Here is a 21882-nt window from a genome sequence, read left to right on the forward strand (position 1 = left end):
TATCACTCCTCTTCACACTTTGAGTGATGGGACTCAAAAAAGGCTACCATCAAAAGGAAGAAAAGGTAAGAACAAATGCTTACAAGCTCATTGTAACAATGACAGGATATAGAACAATAAACTGTTAGCAGCAATGGTTGTATTTGAAAGTTATAGACTTCCTGACTCAGCACTGGGTCTTTGGACTGTAACACATAATAATAATTATCTTGAAATCAAATCAAGAATGGAAACTTCCATTAGTTTTATCTTCTCAGCTGAAAATATTAGAGGTAACATAATAGACACACCAGTACATCTAATTGCGCTGTAATACTGACCAGTTTCTCACTCAATGCTTTAAAAAAAAAAAATTTCTATGTTACTTTTCCTCTTGTTCTTTGTTCTATGGTACATCCTTGCTTTGATTGCTCCTACCCTTCCTCCTTTTCCCTGCTTTGTTTCAATCTCCTCACAGCTCTTTTCCAAGACCCAGCAATCACATCTCCAGGGAAGACTGTTTTTAAACATGCTGAAATGACTCAACATACAGCAGTATGGTTCTTTTTTTCTTCCATTGGTTAATTGAATTGTTCTAAATACAACGCTCTTTTATAGCTATAATGACTAAAAAGTACTGACCAAATCCAAGAGTCACCTCAAAGGAACAGTTTTACTAAGTTACCTCAGAACAGCCAGCACCAATCTCCCAGAAATTCACATGACAGCTCCTGACACATATCTGCAGTTACAAGTAAGTCGAGCTGCAATATTTGGAACACCTACTATTTAATCAGAGTGGGAAATTTGGGATTTAAATGGCCTCTATGAAATTGATAATATGTATATAAAAGGACTGCAAAACTTTAATGTATAAAATTAATAGAGCAATGTTACAAAGATTTTAAAGCTTGCAGAATATAACAGACAGAAGGTCGGGTGCAGCACAAGACAACAATGGCTAAACTGCACTAGCTAAAAGCCAGAGTCACCCAAGCAGAATTAAAATATGGATTCAGTGCAACTTTGAGATCTCAGAAACTTTTCCTTCAAGTCTCAAACAGATAAAACTCTACTCCATCCTCAAACCTGGGGCTGGCTACACTGATCATGTATTCATGGAGTCTTCTGGCCTAAATACCTTTACTGAATCAAGCTGATCTGAAGGCATCATCCAGTGAGTTCTGAATCATTAACTTTCAACCACACTACCAGAATTTGATTTTTTACTAGAACTAACCAGCAAGCACTTGTAATAGATCATACATTTGATGTCTGACTACATGCCAATTATGGGTTTTAACATTTATGACTTACAGCTCTCCTGAACTTTTAAAACATAAGCAATTCTTAGCATCAGTCCAAGAACATATTCAGTTTGAATAACACCATTAAAGAGTTACAGAACTTTATTCAAATAGAAAGGAAAATAAACAGCATTACAAGCCAAGGCTGTTTCCAGAAAGCTCAGGTAAGTTTTAAAAAAATCAGGTAAAGGATGACAAGCATCTTACAGGACACCAGCTTTTCTGCAGTTTCTGAATACCAAACACTGCACATGATCATATCTGAAAGTGAAAAGAACAGTTTTCTATCCATTTCCATACCCTTAATTTCATTTCTAAACAAACCGTCTAAGAACCATGAAAACTTGCAGGTTTTCCAACATCTTGACTTAGTGCACTTCAGATAAGAGATCTGACTACTGACTGGAAAGAAGTCTTACATTAAGAAACTCCACATGCTCCAGTACTGTCCTTCTTCCAAGGATCCAAACCTCCAGTCTGAGATTTTCTCTGAGACATCCACAGAAACCCTAGTGCTGTCAGAAAGCTGTGGGGGAGCCTGAGGGGCAGAGCCACACACACCAAATAAAAAAAGGTAAAATCCACTTTACAGGCACAACTGCTGGAATGAACATTGATAACTGCTCTGGGGTTCAACAGGGAAAAAGCCACAGCAGCATGGGTGAGGTATAAAACCCTAATGAATTAAGAGACAAGGGTAGAAGGTGGTAAGCCAACATCACAAATCTATTTCAGAAAGAGGAGAGCCAACTCCTCCTCTTCTGAGTGATGCCTGCCAGTAAAGCCTCTTTGGGCATCTTATCCAAAGCAGGGAGCATACTAATGCTCATCTTAGGAGATCATTAAATCCCAGCTCTAGCACATCCAAATGGCAAGTGTTTTATATCCAAATTATGCATTTTCTGTTCACAGATTCTCTTTTTCCAGATGCATTCAGCTCTGCCAAAAATTACCCAAAGAGGGAGGGTAACAAGATCAAATTTCCTAAAGAATTAAGGAGATTAAAGCATGCAAATGTTTTAAAATACATTTAAATCCTCATTGAACTAGCAACTACTAGGAAATTACTTTTTTAGTATCCATGAGGTCCCTAGTATAATTCTTACACATCTAACATGGAAAATTTGTCCATAAAGCCACTCTTTTTCAGAAACCAACAATAAGGCCACCACAGGATTGTAAAAGAAATACATGACCAGCTCTAGCCATTAATAAGGTCACAATATTGCTGAGTCTCACAGACACTGAGAATTTGCCTTTTATCCCTGCTCTCAGAGGGAGTAAACCACACAAATTAAATACAGGGACATGAAGGGGTACTGGGTCTAGAATCACTATGAATTTGTATTACAGCATTGCTTTGATAACTAAATAGTACAGGAAGAAATTTTTTGCTTTCTTTTTCCTTCCTGAGGGAAGAGCTGAGTTTGAGGGATCTGGTCCTACCTGGATGAGAACAGTATTACAAGAAGTAGAAAATTTTCTAAAAAGTTTTTACATTTCACAATTAAGTTACAACCAGCTGTTGCCATCTGGCAAAACTATGCACAGCACTCATATGAAAGTTTTAGATGAGGGCTGAGAACAAGTTTGAAAAACATTAAGGTGATTTTTTCCTTCTTCAGTCTAAAATACTGCATTATGCATTAATTTAGGACTGGACATTTATCAGTTTGCTAAAGGTTTTCAGTTATTTTTCTGAAAGCTTTTTATTCTTTAGATCTGCAAGAATTGTAGATAGAAACATCTGTTATGGCCCAACATTTAGAAAAGACCCTGCCTTGAAGCAAACATGGATTAAACATAATGAAACTTCGGCAGAAACTCCAACCCTTAAGCTGTCCTAAGGACCTCACTTATATTCACATTTCTATTCACTGGGAGAGCCAGTGTTTTCTCAAGTCATAAATATGTAAGGCCAGTTTTCCCCAGGTTCTTTTACACCAAACCAGCTCACTGCAGGTGAATGTGCTACCATACTTTTGCCAAGTAAGAGTTTTCTCTGCACACTTTTTTACCTTGTGCAATTATTTCTTCCTTATGCCTTTTTTTATCCCCAGTCAGTGATGTATAGGATTTCTTCACTGATAAGCTGAAACAAATCAACTGCTGCCATACAGCAAATCAATGTGCAGCAAGGCTTTCTGTGTATTATCCACTTTGTGGCTTACACAAGTGTACAAGTGGTCATGAAGTGGTCTGAGGACTAGAACAGGGGTCAGGAGAGATATATGAGACAGGTTATTTCCACACTAGAAGCAAGAAGGTAATAAAGATACAGAAATATCACAGTAAATAAAGATACAGAAATATCACTGAAGTACCTTGCAGTGATGTTACAGTGAGAACTGTGAGGTCACCAATCTGTCACTAAAACCAAACCTCACAACTGCATCAACTTCTATAATACACAGAATTACTGATCCTACTACTCTGTGTACCAATTACCCAGTACCAGCCCCAGTTTTTTCATTTGGGCAGAGGAAAGCAGCCCCTTACCAGGCATGACAGAAACAGCAGGTCCCTGAAGGGGAGTTCAGCACTGCAGGACGTACATGGAGAAATGAGACAAGGCTCTCTGCTTCAGCTGCACTCTACCCCTCATTTTACTATTCTGTTCAGGCTGGATATCTCCTGGCTTTTACTGAGACAAGATTTAACATACTATCATTAGTCTGGTGCTCTTCTTGAGGATTTTGAAGCACCAGTGTGAGTTTACTGGAAGAGGTTTAGAAGTACAGGCATTATTTAGTTCAGTTCTTTATTATATTTAAAAGCACACCATTAGAGCAGCTGAATAGCAAAGATCCTGCTTTTAAGAAAAAATTGCTTGCTTTTTGGAAGTTATTTCCATATTAAACTCCTTTTCCACTTTTTTGGGTTAGTTTTAGCTTTCATTATATATTTTCATTTCTTAAGAACATGTAATTATACTCTCAGCCATTTTTTAAACCTCATCTTGATTAACCTAAAAGAGCAAAATACTGTGGAACAGCCTTGGCAGGAAGGAAGAGGGAAGGCTGAACTTCAGAGTTTTCTTCTATTCCTTACATATGAAGTACTCAGTCCTGCTCAACATGCTAAGTCTGAAGTCTGAGTTATACACATCTTTTATAATTTTAAAATTTATTTTCCCATTTACATTTAAAATATGAAAAGGCAAAAACCATTGTACTAGCAAAGGAAGAGAAGTTAGGAGTCACTTTGCTGTTGAGCAAGCAACAACTAATGACGTGCAAAGTATCACATGATATCATGTGAAGGACAGAAAATGCCTTCTAGAACCCTAAACCAATATATTCTTTTCCATTTAAGAAGAGGAAAAAAACACTTCTGTGCAAATCCAAACCACTTTTCTTTCCCTGCAGCAGCAACCCAGTTACAGCAGTATCTTTTATGTGCCAACGACAGATATTTTACTTCATTTTTTCAGTTTAGCCATTACTCTAACAGAAAAGATGGTTACTCAGTTTTTGGCCATGATACATGTTTGAGTAATTTTTCTTCTGATATTTTCACAGCTCAGAGTGGAGAATGTGAGCTTAGCCAATAGATAAGTAGAAATACCTTCTACATTTGTATCAGTAAAAAACACTGACAAAGTTTCCATGGGTAAATGGTCCTTCCCAAACAGTTTATCAAGAAAAAGGGACTTCAAAATACAGTCTTGTCATATTTGGAAAACTTTATTAAATAAACTCTGGGGTTTCCATTAGCATCTAGCACTGCTTCTAGTGAAGTGTTTTCCCAATATTTTCCTGTCTTACTGCTCCTAAGTGAGCTAAGATTCTCAAAATTATTTCCTCAGTTTAGCCTCTAAATTAGAGCTTGTTGTTGCAGGCTGTGACGTGAATTTCAAATTTTATGTTTCATATTATTTCCCTATCTCACACTGTTAGAAAGAATCATGCAGCTGTAGGTAGCATCAGCTGAGATTAACCAAGAAGGGAGGCAGCAAACTGGATTATCAATATATTCAATCTTTCCTGCTTCACTGTGTACCAACAGTAAAAGCCCTGAAGAGCCTGCAAGTATCTCAGCTTCCAAGCAAAAACTGCCTTATTTCCTTTCATTTTCAGGAATCTTTTCTCCTGCCAAATACTGCAGAGTGGACACATTTTAACTCTAGAAAATGCTGCTTTTCCTTTGTAGTTCCCCACCTGTGAAGGACAAATGGCTGTCCCACAAAGATTCGGACAGGAAAGCTTTACATAATCTTGGACATTATTCACCTGATAAAAAGGGGAAGATACAGCAGGGCTTGGCACCTAAATCTGAATGCTATAAATCCTAGTCCCTCTATTGGACAAAAAGTCTAAAAGAAAGCTTTCCTAACTACTCCGCAGGAGATTGACTTCTGTTTGGCACTGAATTCTGGTAAGACTTCCTACGAAATTCTGAGCTTTTCACTTAAAAGTTTGAGAATTCTGAATGAACATAAACCCTGAGTAGGTCACCTAAAATGCTATGTATGTCCTCCACTCAGTATTATCTCATTTAACACAAATGGTCTGTTTAAAATCTTATGCATCTCATGCTATACGCGCCTCATGAGAGCCCAATAAGATGTGGAGGAAAAGTCTAAATTTATGTTTAAGGTATTTACTGATTAATATATTTTTTTACTCATACTGTTACTATTATATATACACTGGTTCTCATTTCTGATTTCTGAAGAAAACTTAAACCAGTGTAAAAGTAATTATTTGTTTTAAGTTATGGCTATAAAGCAACATTAAATTTTCTTAAATTTATATTCCTGCTCTAAGACCTAAAATACGGCCTGGAATAAAGCTTGGAGATCTATTGGTTAACGAGTTTAATAAACTGTGACTCTAAAGACCATGGGCATTACGATGGCAACAAAAGTTATGCTCTGGCTGGGAAGCTGGAAGGAGATGATACTAAAAGGTCCCTTCCCAACCAAACCATTCTGTGATTCTGGAAAATGAAAAGACCATCAAACCATTAGAGTTTTGCTTGCAGTAATCAGAATTATGTAGAAATTGAAAAGCAATGTAAAAGTCCATCAAAAGGACTCCATAAATAATGACAAACAAGGTTTCCATGATCTCTAATTAAGCATAACACGGATGGCAAAATATGATACGAGCAAAATAACATCTTAAATATTTTCCATTTCAGAAAGTTCCTGAAAACGCAAAAACGTTCATCTAAGAAGTCAAGTAATTGAGAATACAGGAACTGATTTCAGAAATGAAAATACAACACTGATTTAGTCACAAGAGGTGGTTGGTATCTAGAACGTCTGGTATTGCCCAATAGAAATAGAGGCTAAACAAGACGGCTGCATAAAACTTAAGCTATCCCATTAAGAATCACAAAACTTACACAGATGCTTTTTAGTAAGGAAGAATGGAAGAAAGCACAGCAGTATTGCTGGGGAATTTCTCCAACTGTTTCTTTAATTTATACATTTGACAAGTTAGTAAAAGAGATGCAAGATTATGTGTTATATGTCTATGATGCAAAATTACTGTGTTACTGGAAGTTACACAAAACTCAAAGTAATTTCTTGTCATTCTCCCCTCAAATAAAAATTTTGCATCCTTTATGCATTATTTAGTCTTTTAAGCCTTCAAGCCACTGCTTAGTGCCAGCAAGCTCATAAATCATCTCTTCCCCATCACCCAGCTATCCTTAGAAAAGCATAAAAAAGCCCTTTGTACACAATATCTCTATGTGACCATAATTATTTTACCATATAAATATGTTTCATCTGCAGACTTATATAAGTTGAATTTTATATAGTAGTAGACTAGATCCTCAGCAAGTAAATGTTTGTGTCTGAACTCAAGAGAGCTATTTTCTGATGAAAATTTATTCATGAGACAAGGCAAACAAAACCAGACTGTCCCAAAGCATGTGGTACCACTTTGGCAAAGTCATGGCTTTCATTTTGTAGTCTCCTAAGAATAAATAGATTTTAAAAGGGTCAGGACCAGCCTTGGGTTCAGCCTGTCACAGACAATTACAACACACCCTGCATAATCTCAAGAAAATTCTTCCTATCCTTCTTTATTTCACCTGTTGTTATCATTGATAAAAGATGACAACATCTGTTATGGTTAACTTTCCAGTCTGAAGCAATTACATTTTCTTTTGTCTGCAATGTATTCTAGGAAATAGTAATCACTTTCATTCACATCAGGTTTTCTGGAGGAGGGCTGATCCTTCTGATGGCAGAGCACCACCAAACATAGCAGTTTGTGACTGAAAGTACCAACGGAAAAATAATTACACAGTGCTGAGGAGAAAAAGTTCAGTAAACAATCTACCTCCCAAGAGCCCTCAGCTCTGTGTTTTAAAAGGACACTGAAGATTACACAGCAAATTGCACTTCATCACAGAAACATAGAATGGTTTGGGCTGATGGGCATCATCTAATCATTATTATTTATAGAGGTGTCCAAATCCAGCTATCAGAAGGGGTGGCACAAGTGGCATATTATTGATGAAAATGGCTTTCTTCACCTCAAAGGCCACAAAGGCTTAACTCTCACTCAACTGCTCTTCAAAGAATATCAGACCTATTCCTATGTATACCATTAATTATCGTGTACTGGGCATTTTTCATTTAGAGCTGCATGCAGCTGGACACGTGGTATAAAATCCATATGAGCACCAGCAAGTATTATTTCCTAGGCATTAACTGCTCACTGTGACACCTACATGTACAAATGAAATGTGTGAGGAAAACCAGACATGGGGACAGAGACTGAAGAACAGCCTGACTCTGCTAGTGCCACTAATGCTGAAGAGAAGGGGCAACTGGTGCAATAAACCTCTGCTCATAAAAATGTCAGACACCAGAATGCACCACTGAACTCCAATTCATAGTAAAAAAGAACCTTGGGAAAGACAAAAGCTCATTAAAGGAATGCAGAAATCAGCATACATTGATCTAGGGCAGGGCACAGGTGTTAAGAAAAATATTAAATCTACAGAATGCTTAGAGAAAGGTATTTGCCATTTTATGGTAGAAAAAGAAAAAAGACTGTATTATTCAGAAGTCTTACTTCAAGCTTCAGTTCCTAAACAGTGTTGGTACAAATGCAAAATGAGAAGGGAAAAGTAATAACACAAGGCTCACTTTTGCTTTTCAATAAACAGAGAATTACCATCAACTATTTAGAGACTCTCACAGAACCAGAGCAGTGCTACAATACTAAAGACTATAGGAAAATAAACTCAGTGCCTTTGCCACTGCATTTATATTCATATTTTCTTCTAAAATTGCAAAATAAGGATTTTGACATGGATATCAAATATTGTTATCTACTGTGGCATATGACAGAGCTTATCATTTAGGCTGAGTTGTTTGAGTTTGATGTGTTTTTAAAACTTCCCTTGCCTAATTTTATCTGAGTTGAATAAATATAGATGAACTTTAATACAAAGACAAAGGACACATGTTATCTGGTGTGACAAGCTGAACCCCCTCCAGGGTGTCCATCCACTGAGGAAGTCATAGTCTAACTTTTCTAATCCAATTCTGAGAAGTGACAACACTCCCCAGAAGACATTCATGCACTTGAGCAGACTGTTGGTCTTGCCATGGCAAAATCTGGTCAAACGACTTTTCCTCCTGGCTTACATGAGCCAGGACAATGTCAGCAGGTCCTGAAACTCCACTTTCACAGGGTGAGAGTCTGCTTGCTGTGCTAAGAGATTACTTGACGGTTTACTATATTTATATGCATCTTAATATCTCCAAATAGAAGTAAACACGCTCATGCAGGAGTGTGATCATCCAACACAGTGAACCAACCTACTATAGTTTCATAATGAATATTTATAGGATTTCTCTCATCCTTCAAGGTCAGCCATCAGATGTTAATGTTGGATTTCTTTTTTCTGAGTAGCAGCAGCTTGCAAAATAACCAAGTTTCCTGTCTTCATGACCTCCAGAAAAAGAGATGTTAAAATAAAGGCCATTGTGAAGCCTTTTTGGCACTACATAGATGTAAAAAAACCCAACAAATAAAACACAAACAAACAAAGAATTAGAAATAAAACCAACAATGAAAAAAAGCCAGCCAACAAATGGTTAGGACCACTTCTGTGTTTCATTTTGTGATGTGTGTTTGTGGTCACGGAGCCGTGCGATGCCCAGATCCCTTCCCATGGGCAGGAATAAGTTTGTAGGCAGTGGTGGGACAAGCTCTCCTGCTGTGAGTGCAGAGCCTGCAGGAAGGCACTGCCCACCTGCCTGCAAAGCCAGCCAAGGTGCTCCCCTGGTGAGCAGGGCAGGCCACGGGTTTGGTGGCCTGAACTGCTTTCTGTCTATCCATGACACCTGTAGAATCTCTTGGCCTTGATCAAGTTCCATTTTACTCATCTCTCAGAAAAGGTGAGCATCCTACAGGGCATCTTTCTGCACAAACCTCTTCTGCTACCTATATTGCTGCATGCATGTAGCATTTAATCACATTAATAACACATATATTAAATGTGATGTTTCATTTTTCACAGTGCTCCTCTTAACGGAGCCTGAGACAATAGACAATATTTCCTATATCTTTTTGCTTCATCCTTAGTGTATTCTGTGATTCTCAGCTCCACATTTCTTCACCATGACTAGAACTGTCAGGTGCTGCTGAAGAACTTAGCACAGGTACATTGCCTCATGTGGGTCTGTAAAAGCTTCCTTCCTTTCAGAAAGGTGCTTCCTATAGATGGGATAGAACAAACTTACATTTAACATTGTAGTGACACTGAAATATGTTATTACAAAACTACAAACTGAAATTTAAGCATCATTTCTACTTAAAGATCAAGTCTTTTGTCAGCAGGAAAAAAACAGAATTATTTATACACTTTATAGTATTTTTTAATCTTCTTCCTTGATTAAATATTGTTTTATCTAGGCTTTAAATTTTGGAAACAAAAGGAACATATCCTTCTTTGCTAGACTGGAGACTGTCTTGTTAAATAGCATAACTATATTACCAGAATGCCTACTGATACGTGATTCAGATCATACATTTCGGAATCACCAGACTTGCTTTCATTTATTATCCTGACAGTTTTGCTGCTAACAAAAGACAAGTATGCAAGCTTAAAACCAGACTGCTCCCCTGCATTAACACAGCCAAAGAGCAGCTCTCACTGGTAAACTGCCTATACAAGCGCTCACTGCACAGTCACACAGCACGCGTGTGACTAATTAAAGCAGTGGTTTCTTCTCTTTTTGCAAAGGTAGGGGGACAATGAGGCAAGTAGAATGAGTTTCATTCTAAAAATGACCCCACAGTGGTATTGCTCCTAACAGACCACTATTTGCATTATTGATTTTTCCAAAAGTTACCAGCTGGTGGTCACCTTGACTAAATGTCAGACTCTTTAAAATGTCGTTTATAAAGGGGCCTGGTTTTCAATTATGTGTGCAGAAGAACAAAAGGTTCATGGAATCATCTGAAGTAAATTATGACCCATACTTATCTCTGACTGGTGTGATTATATCAGTCCAGTGGGTTTTAGTGTCAGGACAATAGACAGGAGTTCATATTGCCTTACATGTCTAATGTAAAGATTCCTCATGGGTGAAGCAGAGATTTAGAGCTCAGAGAGAGCCACAACTCAGCAGAGAAGCAGCAAGGCTCAGGTTCTGTCCCAGTTCTAGCACAGGCCACCACAGGTGTCCCTCAGTATCCAGGATGAGCCGGTCCCTGTCCTTCCCACCTGACCCAGCTGGACTCCCATCTTCCCTTCAGTTAAATAAATTTCTGTCTCCTGCTGTTCCCCAAAACCTATGCCTGAGAGCCCTTCTGCTCTTTGGAACTGCACAGCACTGCTGGAGGATGGTCAGATTAGCATTTCTGCAATGTCTCCAAAACTTTAGAAATCCTAAAAAAATAGTAATTGTCTTGCTTCATTACTTGATTAGTATTAGTAAGGCAAATCTCTCTCACAAGTTTGCATAACCGCTTAGACAATTCAGCTGTCTGCAACCTAATTTTCTGGGAGACTGGGAATCCTATAAATACATATTCTTTTCAGTAAAACAAAGAACAAATCATTATTTATTCTAAAGCACTGAACACGACAATTTTCTCAGCTACTTTTGGCTCAGCACATCGCAGACACCTTGCAAGACTCAAGTTAGAAAGATCTGGGGCCAGAGTATGATCACTTCAGAGGTGCAAAGGGGTGTGAAATGATCCTGCATGGCAGGTGGGAGTCCTCCAGTCAGACACTGTGGGAGCAGACAGCACCCAGCACAGGGGTGATTCACCAGAATGCCAGCTCTGGGCAAGCCATGAGCTGAGGGCAGCACAGCCACCCCCACCCTGCACAACTTGGCATAGTCCTAGGACTGCTCAAAATAATGACAGAACACTAAAACTTTGGGTGAAGAACTTTGAGCACAAAGCCTAGAACAGGCTTACAGTCTAAAATATTCACTTTCACTGTGCTTTTTGGTAACAGGGCTATTAACAGATTACTGCTATCAGACACATTTTAATTCCTACATGATGTGTCCAAATATTTGACTCTTACGAACTCTTTCCAAAGCTAACAGTTTATAAAAATTAGCTTGAAAACCAAAGATTAACCTGCTATACTTCTGCTACACGGTCACCTGCTGCTGCACAATCACCTTCTCATCTAAGTCCTTGCTGGCATGCCCGTCCTGGTGCAGGAAGAAGAGTATTCCTGATTTACCCTTGAAAGGTTGACTTTGGTATCTTCTGGAATTTCCAGTGTCATATTAAAAACAGCTTGGCTAATGCTGTATCTGGTCCTCATTAAATTTTTGCAGTATTCTTAGCCACTATGGAGCCTACAGTTCATGTATACCTTGTTTATTATCTGATTTATTACATATAAATTTAAAATAGTTCAATGACCAAAAACTGAAGTTTCCAAAGTTTGAGATTTGGATTCAGGATTTTGACCAACACCCCCACACACTGTTGTTTACTATTAGTAAACAACAATATCTCTCTTTGAATAAAAAGTTTGCTGTCTTTTTTGATGTAAGCCCTAAGTTTTTGAACAAAACACCATAATAGAAATGTGTAAAGCAAGGTTCTGCCACAGTAATAGCATGGGTTTTATGACATTGCTGCATTTTTTCCATTCTAATTTAAGTGAAAAACTATACATACATAGTAGATTTCTTTGCATTAACTGTTCTTTACATTAATTACAGTATCCAGAGTCTGTTACAATAAAAACCTGAGATTTCATGTCGCATAATCACATTTTTCTTAGTGATAAAAATAAAACTCTGTGCATACAGATTGATGCTAATTTGCAATTATGAACCTTGAATGTCAAATTCCAAACACAATTAAATTAATGCTTAGGATCACTTTAAGGCATGATGAGTGGAATGGCAGCCGGGACAACAATCACAAGATGCAACAAACACACACCCCTTACTTTTTCTCACCTCAAACGCCTGTCTTCCCCAGGCATTTTTAAGGGGAATAGTCCATTCCAAAAATATATTTTCTCCAGAATTCCATATGTATCCAAGTGTTTGTGCAAACACTGCTACTTGCTAGATTCGAACAAAACTATCTATAGCTGAAAACAGTTGAGCAGAGGTCAACTGCAGAAGGTCTGACTTTGTATTTCATCCCCCAGAATCTACTGCTAAACTAATTTCTAAAATTAGTTTAAATTCTAAATTAATTTTTAAAATTAAACTTCACAGTTGCCTTAAACTAACCTTTTGACTGAAATCTCCAATACTTCTTAGGGTATGCATCACAAGGCTCAGCTCTCATTCTTAAACCACTTTGCTTTCTCGTTTTTCCCAGGCCATTAGTACAGGAAAAGGAGCTATTTCCCTATTCTTTATGACTGGTAAAACAGGTCAGCAAAAATCCAAGCTTTTTCTTTGCTCTCAGGCTATCAGGGTTCATATGGTGGGGAGGTGCTGGCATGTGGCTTCATCACCCTCAGGGGACAGCAGCACCCTCAGAGGGACACCTACACCCTTCTCCCATTGCAGGATTTTGGCCTCCCAGCATTAAAAGAGTGAATTCAAGGTGCATTATGGACACCTAAAACTTTTTTAAAGCCTCACGAACTTTCTCCAAGTGAAACTCAACCTCACAAGGAGAATAAATTAATCAAATATCTTCCAGAATCCATAATTAGGACAGTCTTTCAAACTATGATGAAAAGTACAGCTTCTAAAGAACACTAATTATTCCATTTAATGAAAATATGTCTATTAGCTCCTAGTACCATAAATCCTGATCACAAATAGATCCTATTGTACATATTACTTTTTATTTTATGGAAAATATTTAAGAAAATGAATTAGCATCAGGAATGTAAGGAATTTAAATTTAAAAGGACACACATCCCCCATCACCATATCCATGTTCCAAAGCTGAAAAGAGTAAAACAAGGCTCTAAAGAACTCAGTTATTACTATCCCAGTTTTCTAATTTTTTTTACAAATACAAGTTTCAATTCATATATTCCACTACAGAGTACAGACGTGTGCAGTTTTTATAGGTTCCTTTCACCTGGTAAAGTTACAAGGAGGAAGATCAAAGGATGTTTTCTCATTATATAGTTTTAGATTAATCTCCAATTTTCTAGGAAAATCCCAGTGAAAATAGAGTGAAAACATAGGCAATGCTTTCTACTGGAACTTTTTTCATTCACTGGTCCATTATTACTTTATTTCAACTATAATTTATCAATTGACTGGAGGCAAAAAGCCTACTATATGTTTCTTTGTATCCAGATAAATATACTCAGAAGAGGGTTCAGTATTAAAAACCAAGGCATCAAAGGAATTACCAGCAGAACATGAGAAACCTGGACTATATGGCAGCTATAGATACCAAGAACAGTAAACACAGAAAACCTAAAAAACATGTACAACATGGAGAAGCAAGTAACAGAAGGAATAGGCTTGAATAAAGGAGGTGATGCATCAGGGGAAAAATATTTCTGAAGTGATATTTAAAAAACAAATTAAATAATGGAGGACATCTAGTATGAAGGAGGGAACAGAAAGAAAATGAGGAGGATATGCTTTTGCAGAGTGCTCCTGCATAAATCTCTTGAGTGTAAGGTTTTTAAAAGGGGAAAAAAAACCATCTCTTGCTTGAAGCACCATCACTGCACTGCCTGGAACTGTTACGGAAGCCTGCAACACTGCCCAATATAAAGAGGAAAAGTCTAAACCATTGCAAAGCCACTGCTCCAAAGCAGGGGAAAAAGCTGTCAAGTCTTACCACAGAACTTGGAAGAACCACCTTGCCCTCGGATGATTCAGCCCATGTATTTTTTCTTCCATCTGCCTGAACACAGCATTTCAGTAATTACAATGTACCTGTGGCAGCAAAAGGGATCTTTCCCTCCATTCCCAGCAAAATTTTAGCTAATGTTCGTACTAACAAAGAGTCAAATGTTCCTGTGTCTTCCAGCAGCAGTTAAAGCTATAATTTAAGGACTTAAACTCAGCAGAGCAGCACATCCTTGAGTGTTTTTCTTGAGCAAATGCACCTCTGGTGAAATACTCTCCAGTATCTCCCTGAGCGAGAGAAAGCACAAACTCATGTCATGTCAGAAGGAATCCAAACTTCTCAGATCTCTTCAGTTGACACGGATTTCAAATAAAAGTGGTGTCCCCTCAGCTCCTGCCTTGCCCCTTGAAGCTCTTCCCTTTTAGCTTTTTATTATTCTTTGTTTTATGTAAATAAAATGTTAATTCCCTTTATTTGAGGGTGGCTTAGATAACCATCCAAAGTAACAAATGTAGCATTACAGGGATTTTTGTCTGGGGCTTTTTTTGTGGTTTGAGAGTTTCTGCAGCTGTGTCACATTCAAAACTCAGTTGTTTGTTCTGCCCCAATGAAAGACAATTTAAAATAGATGACTCTCAAATTTGGATTCATTTAAATTCTATACAGAATGTAGTTTGACAAGATTGCAGTTCTTTTTTGGCACACTTTCAAATCTATTCTAGTAACAGAGTTTACTCAAGAAGAAGAAATAACTTTATGCAATTATTAGGCAAAACAAATACCAGATAAAACTCGCTTTTGAAAATTATCTTCATATAATCAGGAAATAAATTCCAAATTCTATGTATACAAATAATTTTGAATTGTGACATCATGTAGTTAGAACCACTGTCAAACAGGGAAAATACCCTAGCAGAAGATGTTCCTGAAAGAAAAAATATTTTTTTAGTTCTTAAAAGTTTAAAAAAATATATATTTCAGAAAAGACTGATAAAAAGATCCAAGTGCAGAAAGGTCAACTGTCCATGAATACATTCTTTTACCAGTTCTAAAGCTTTGTTAGTCTAACACAATCCTAAGAGTGAAGTTTATTAGTTGATTACAGACATTCTCTAAAAATAGCTCAGGTCCAAACAGCTTTTATTCACCATCCAAACCAATACTAAATCTAATTCAAGTAACCTCAAGGCAAGACTTTCTTATGTAATTCGTGCAGATATATTGGAAATTTTTAGAAGCCACAGCTTCTGATATATAGAGATATGCCTGAAACAGTTCACTTTACTCAGGTTCTTGCCCTTAAAGCCCTCCTCTTACCAAAAGAATCCCCAAACAACATTATAATCTGACCAAAGAAAAAAAACCAAAATCACACACTTTTTGTTTTAAATAGATAGGAACCATTTTTCAGCTTGCTCTTGCTGCAGGGCTCTTTGGTGAGGACCTTCTGACAATGTATTAGAACTCAAAGCGATGGTGCCACTCTCTGGAGAGCCTGTCTTTGACATCACACCTATCACGGCTATGAGGATGTAATTCCACACAATTGTGCTGCCACGATGTTACTGGGGTTTGTGTTTTAGAAAGGATTTTGGACTTCTAGAGAACACAGGGGGCACACAATTGACCTGTTTGCTATCTGGAGAATGCAGAGGGGTTAGCTGGCCAGGAAACCCTGGTGAGAAACATTTCCAGGAGGCTGACCTGCTCTGTCTTACCAGTTAGAGGCTTATAGTGGAGAGAACCATTAGAAAGCTTCTTTTCTTCCCTAGCTCCTTACAAATACTTTTATGTTTAATAAAATTCATGTTTAACAGTTCATGTTCCAGCACCAGTTTGTCAATTGGAAAACAACCACAAGCTACAGGATATTATGGTATGGCTGAAAAAGTCCTGGAAAACAGATTGTAAATGAGTTCATGAGCTGTAAACATCCCAGGGGCTCCAAGACACCCTGAACCTGAAACTTTCTAAAGAGATTAAAAAACAGAAAGCTGTCTGCTCTCTTTTCCCCATCCACCACCCTTCACACAGACTTGAAAATCAAACCATGTACTTGCCATTAGTGATAAAAAAATACCACAGAATATTTGATCAGATCCCAACTCAAAACTCACTGCAGTAATTGGAAATTTTCCTGCTGCCTTCTGTAGGTACAAAATTAAGAGACAATGCCAAATGCTGAGTTTCAGCATGACAGGAACTTCCAGCCAGCAATACATACAGAAAAACCACATTCTGAAAGGCTAAACCCATCCAGGAAATTACTTCTTGGGTAATTATCTTTACTTTTATGCAGAAGGGGACTGTCAGCATCTGATCACTGTAGTCAGTTCAAGCTCATTTACAGGTGCTAATCAGAGCAGATTCAATCTCACCTGTTATAGCTTATTAAATCTTTGAAGACTTCTTTATAAAAAGTGCTTCATTGCAAAGAACTCAGTACATTCAATTCCAGTTCATTCAGTAGAAACTGAATGGGTTTAGCAACCTTCAGGAGTCAGTAGTTTCTTAGATTTTAAAGCCAGAATAGACCCTTGTGACCACTTAGTCAGGCCTTCTGCATGCAATTTCACTGCAGTCCTGAGAGAAGCACCTAGAATGCAGGCAATTACTGACAAAATGAGAAGCAGCTGCCCAAGGCAAGCAGCTGGGAGGGTTTTTTGTTATATTTTTTCCCTAAGTTTGCTATCTAGAAAATATTTTTAAAAATGCTGTAGGGGAGTAGGGTGTGTGTGGGTGTGTGCGAGGTTTATTTGGGGTTTTTTAGCACTAATTGTTCGTGACAGAAGTACAAATAAAATGCAATAATACTTAGCTGATTATTGACAGCAACTGCTTAACTGAATGCTTATGATGAAGATCTGAAATTTACTTTGCATTCCGTGGGGGTCACTAATGAAGCTGGGGTTAGGGTGTTTTTTAGCTGTGAAGTAAAACCAGTTAGGAGCAGCCACACAGAATAATAGTAGAGAAGCAACAGCAAACTGGTTTAACTGCATTTAAACTGCTGCTGAATTAGTCCTAAAATTTTTGAATGCACTAATCAATATTAAGTACCTTGTCTGGAGGAAAGCTACTCAATTCAAAACCTACCAATCAATTCACTATCAAAGCAGTTTGATTTATTAGCAGCACAATCAGCAGCGCAGGCAGGAAATGGCCTGAATCAATATCAGCAATCACACACATAAACCTCAACTTTACAAGGTATTAACACACACCTACTAATTTTCTAAGCACTCTTCAAGAACTAATCCCCAAAAGCTGCAATCCTCTCGAGTTATAAGTAGTTATGGGGCATTCCCCCACTCTTGCAGAGGTGCAGGCTCCCTATTCCCACACTTTCCTGGGATCTGTGGTTGCTGCAGCTTTCCTGCTGCTCCCTACAGCCCCTAATCCACAGGCTGGTGAGAAAGCAAAAAAAGAAAAGATTAAAGACTCCCAATAAGAATCTCTTAGCAAGTCTTTACACACACACCAAGGACAGCAATCTGCCACTGATTTTGCATTCCAGCAAATACACCAAGCTAAGAAAGTCCAGGAATAGTTTGAGATTCTTATTATTACTGGAACATCACTATAAGTATAAAACATTCAGATAATATCATAAGACAATATTTCATTCATCATGTGGCATTTTCAAATTAAACTGGGTATTTTTGAAAATAGAAGAGTTGCTCTAAGGTATCAGGCTAAGTTAGATTCTGTCAATGTAGAGAGAGCACTGAAGAAAAAGAAACTAAATAATAAATATTATAATAACATGAGCTCTGTATTTGTTGAAATGGCAGTGAATCAAACTAATCACATTTTTCCAATGACCTTTCCAAATAGATGTGTGAAAATTCTGAGGCACAAAAATTGGTATTGTTCATCACATCCTCTTACAATATTATATATTATATATGGCAATACTATAAACTGGCAAGCACTAATAATGATTAAGTTTTAGGGTCTTTTACCCTGTCCATATTCTGAGTGGAATGACCACCAGTTATCTGATATAAGCACACTCTTAAATACCAGTACAAACAGAGGAAGAATATTCTCAATGTCTACAAATTTGGCATAATTCCTTCATCATTATCCTCCTAAACTACTGAAGCTCTCTTTGCTATTGTGAGATAAAGTGAAAACTATTGTCATTTTTAGGTAGTAGAGAATAGTTTTAATATTTAAACTTAAAAGAGCTGTGTAATTACCAATACCAGTGAGTCCTGCTCTATCACAGCAAGACATTTTCATTCTTTTTATAGAAGAAAATTTGCAGAGGCACCACAACTGAATTTTATGCAATTTCTGACAATAAAATGTGTTTGGGTTATTGCTGTATGAATAAACCATTTCCCAGAGAAAGCAATATAGTTTCTAAAACATATTGCACAAACTCACCAGCCAACACCCCAAAGGAAAACCATCATTAAAAAAGCAATTTGGTAAGTCTGATTCCAAGAATTCTACCAGAAGTGCATCATCAAAACAGAATTACTGAAGTCAGTTCTATGATGCAAAGATTGAAATAAAAGCAAAAATCAATACAAAAATAAACACAGGAAAAAATAAAAGAGTACTGAAGAAATAAATCTGGCAACACTAATAACTTCACAGAGAGCATGCTGTATTTCCATGTATTTGTATTTTACATTGCATACATTAAAAGATAGATGTTTTTATTAGTCTGAAAAGGCAGCTGAGTGTTTCACTGCCACCAGTGCTTTCAGATCAATGTGCATAAGTAGAGAGAACAGATCAGGATATGGCAGAACTCTTTGCCCCAGGGGACACTGACTGCCCACCCATTTCTGAAAGAGGGAATCTGTGCTTCTTTCATACACTGACAGCCACCCCCAAAGTTTCACTGCTTTTTCACATGATGGGGAACCTTTTTTCCCAAAATAGTCAAGTGACTGGGAGAACCTTTCTTTGTGGTGGCAAATTTTATACCTTACAGTAAATCACAGCCATCTCTTCTCAAGATCCATGGAATTTTCTGGATATTCTCTGGAGGTCTGGCTCAGATTCAGATTCTTACAAGATAAAATACCTGAAGTCAGATTTTAAATCTTTTCTACCTTCTAATCGTGTGTGCATATAATGTTAGTAATATAATTTAAAAGAATGACTTTGGGAATTATAGAAAACTTATGATTAAGATCACAAATAGAGACTAGCATATCCAATAATTATATTTTTATTAAGTACATAATAAATACAGCCTTTTAAGGCTTCACAGGAGGAGCTCTGGTTTAGACAATGTTACTGGTTCCAGAATTCAATTAAAGACTTAAAACTCATTCTATTTTGTAAGAAAGACTGATGTGAAGACTGTAGAAATACACCTGGAAGTGTTCTGAGTGCCTTAAGGAGTTTTATGCTCAAAAATCCAAATGAAAATAAACCACAGGTTTAAAAAGCAACTGTTCCTTTCCGATTCTTATGGCACCACAAAAGAAATTCAAGTCAACCCAAATACCCAGACACGTCCCATAGTGGCTGAAAGAACAGTTTAAACAATTCCTGCACTCTTCTATACTCAGACTTTTCACAAATACATGATGCCTGAAATTCACATTTTCAAACTAACTTTTATACTACTACAAGGTTAAAAACCTGTTTAAAGTTACTGCTACTGTTTGCATCTTCCCTAGGTAGGCAATCCCCTGGCTCTGGAGTGCAAAGGCACAATTATCTTTTCACATTCCCCATCTTCAAAGCTATGCAACCAGACACCTGAGCACCATGTCTGAAATCTTTATTTGATTGAAAGGAGAATTTCTGATTAATTCTCTAAGTATCATTTTTTCACTTCCTTGAGATGACCACTTAAAAATTAATTATAGGAATAGAACTGAATTAGAAATTAAACCTACACTGGCTATTATTTCTCTTGACTGGCTCAACTACATCTTGTTTTATTCCTCAACAGCCTATGTTGTGTATAAGACACACAGGTGCTTCTTTTACCCTTATTTTTCCAGAAAAGCAAGTTAGGTATCAAGGCACAAACCAAATATGTGACATACATGCATAACTTTTTGAGATTACGAGTCTACCGATTCCACAGGAATTTTAGTTTATTACAGATTTTCATGCATAAAAAGAAGAAAGAAGAATTAGCCATCTGAGAGCTGGAGATCCTTTTGATCATTTTATTTCTGCTCCACATGCCTGTGCTCAAGAGGCATTTTGTACTCATTTACACAGGAAATGAAAGGAACTCCAAAAGCACAGATACAAGCTCTTTCAATTGAGTATATTTTACCTGCATTTTGTTTGAAAGTCCAAAAAATAGATAGTTTTATCTGTATGGCCTAATAAGTTCAGGTTTCAGGGGTGCCTTGTTCCTTAAGAATTGCCAAAAGCCTCCATTTCTCATAAAACAGTGTTTAAAACAGACTGGAAAACCATACTGTGCCTTTCAGGTCTTTTTGCCACAAAAAAAGGGATCAACTCAGAAGTCCAGGTCCCTAACAAGGATTCAGAAAAAGGCAGCTTCAAAGAGAATTCTACATTTAATTTTGAAATCTACTCCCAACAGCAATGGTGAACTCCATGAAGGGAGGAAGGGGGGAAAGAAAGAGAATAATCCCTAAGACAAGCCTAACACAGAAGTTATTGCTGAGCCATAGGATACTCCAATTTCCATCTCAAGGCTTCCTATGCTGCTTTGCCTTTAAAAGAGCAAAATACTTCATGCAAATCAAGACTGATTAGTCCTTAGATAAGATCTTAAACATGGGTCAAGTCTGTGGGTGACATCTTCTTCCTGCCCCTCATAAATGAGGTTTGAACTCTGAAGTGTAATTAGCTTCAATCGTTAATTCCGAAGTTCGGATAAATCACAAATGAGAAGTGGTCAAATTATGATTTTCGGAGAACTGGTGACTGAACCATGGGCATTGCATCACAGAACTCTCACAGACAATATATTATGCAAATATGTGAGCTCAGCAGGAATGTTGAACTGCTATTTCTCCCCTCCAGAAATATTAAATACATTTCATCTTCTGTTTTAGTTAATATATGTATGCTTGAAGAGACATAATTATTTTTCTAACAAAAAAGTTTATTACTGGTTATAAAGCTTGTCTACTGAAGGAAAATACAGGGGGGAAGATACATACGTGATACCTCCCAAAACACAGAAAAACAAAAAAACCCAATGAGATAATATAGATTTTCTGTACATTTTTTCCCAAAACAGCATTATATCATTCCCAAACACTCAACTTGGCCATCCCATGTTATGTTCTGTATCAGACTATTTCCAAATAACACATAGAAAATCAGCCTCTCAGAAGTTGCTAGTTCAAGTTGCAGGTTATTCATTAAGTAGAGGGTACACT

This window comes from Taeniopygia guttata, chromosome 8 (assembly GCF_048771995.1).
Source record: "Taeniopygia guttata chromosome 8, bTaeGut7.mat, whole genome shotgun sequence".
Taxonomy (NCBI): Eukaryota; Metazoa; Chordata; class Aves; order Passeriformes; family Estrildidae; genus Taeniopygia; species Taeniopygia guttata.